A 1,846-nucleotide genomic window follows, 5' to 3' on the forward strand; every position below is an offset into this window, starting at 1 on the left:
CGTTCGAAATCAACATTCTTATACGGTGGGTTAAGCCACCAAAAAAGTTGAAAATCTTCAATTTGAGTATTTCTTCATCTTGAATTTCCTCAGTTGTTTGATTTCTTCAACTTTGCAATGTCTTCACTCTCTCCGTCATTTTTTTTCATTGACTATATGTATATATATGAGTTTATGTCCTCTACAACATTCACTTATTGCTATTTCTTCAAGTTGCATTTTCTTGCTAAGTGAATGTGATCGGACCCTTCCCCCTCTATGCTATACTCAACCCAGTCCGTTCACAACTTCTTCATGTGCGTTCTAGTTGAAACCCGTTCAAAATCTTCACTGTGCCCTTGTCAGCTGAAGAATTTGTGAACGAAACATTAACATTTCCTTATCCAAATTTTCGGTTGTTACCGCCTAAACCATTCCATATCCCACAATAATACTTATCTATTCACCCACGATCTCACACGATCGACGCCGCTCTGTGCATGGGTGACACATGTCGCACGAATGAGAAAGGTTAGGGGCATGTTCGTCCATTTTCCTTGGGCGAGCAGTTTTTCACCGTGGCTATATATACCCCTTCCCTTCCTCAGTCTGTTTTTACTCCGCTCGACCTCACTCCCTCTCTCAACCTCTCAAAACCTAGCGCCACCGCTACTTCCATCATCGCCGGTGAGGAAGAGCTTCGCTGCCTCGACCTCGCCGCTGTCGTACTTGCGTCGGCCGCAGATTTCTTCACTCTGCCGCCGCCTAGCTATCTTCCTCTGCCAAGTTAGGGCATGGAATATCTAAACCGACGAGCTTCAAATCTACTATTCTTAGTTCGTCGTGTTCTTCGTCAAGGGTAATTAAAAGTCACTTTTACTGCCCTTGTTGATTCTTATGTTTTCTACACAATCTTCAAAAGGTGTTTATTCTTCAATCTTCACACACTAAACACCTCACATAAACATATGTTCTTGATCTGTTTCCCTAAGGAACGTTTTTCTTCAAGATTCCTCAATTGTGTGGATTTTCAATCTATACAACTCTGGAACCTAAGACAAAGACGCTTAGTGAAATTCCTCAAGACACCTCTGGTCAAATTCCTCAAACTTGTTCTTTTTGCAAAAACTTCTGAGAACGCATATGACCTCTCCAAATTCTTCGCACCTATACTTTGTTCATAGGTACTCATGTCCGCTGCTGAATCACTAGGTTCTCATCAACTTAACTCATTTTCAATGTTCCTCGAAGAAAAGTTGCATACCGCTTCAGAGAACTCAATAGTTCAAAATCCTCAGCTGAAGAAAATGGCAGATGGCAAGAGACTGGAGGTCAACACTGCGTTTGAAATCCCTGAAGACATCTATGCTGGGTACTGCACACCCCCTGAGGAAACCAAGAATGAGCGCAAAGTGCGCATTCAGAAAATTGAGAGGAGATGGGTACACGAATGGAGGGATTACAAGTATGTAACTCCAAAGTACATAAAGAAATTCGCTCTTCACCCTCCTTGTCCAAGACCTCCTTTGGCACCTGGCCAAATTGCAAATCCCACCAGCCTTAAGCACGGTGAGGACTATCCTGATGAATGGGCCAAGTGCCAAGCTAAACTGGCCAAGATAGCAAAAGAGGCAGTGAAGAAATTCAATGAAGACTCTGCTGCTGCCACTGCCGAGGCCTCTGCTAGCAAGCTCAAGAAGGTTATGCCTAAGAAGCCCGTACATAAGCCCAGTGCTTCTTCTTCAATGCCCTCACGTCCAATTCCTCAAGCTGCCCTAGTTCCTCAAGTTTCAAAGTCCTCAGCTCCTCCGGCAAAGTCCTCAGCACCTGCGCATCTCACCACGTGTCAAAGGACCAAAGATATCTC

Source organism: Triticum urartu, chromosome 3 (assembly GCF_003073215.2).
Source record: "Triticum urartu cultivar G1812 chromosome 3, Tu2.1, whole genome shotgun sequence".
Classification (NCBI taxonomy): domain Eukaryota; kingdom Viridiplantae; phylum Streptophyta; class Magnoliopsida; order Poales; family Poaceae; genus Triticum; species Triticum urartu.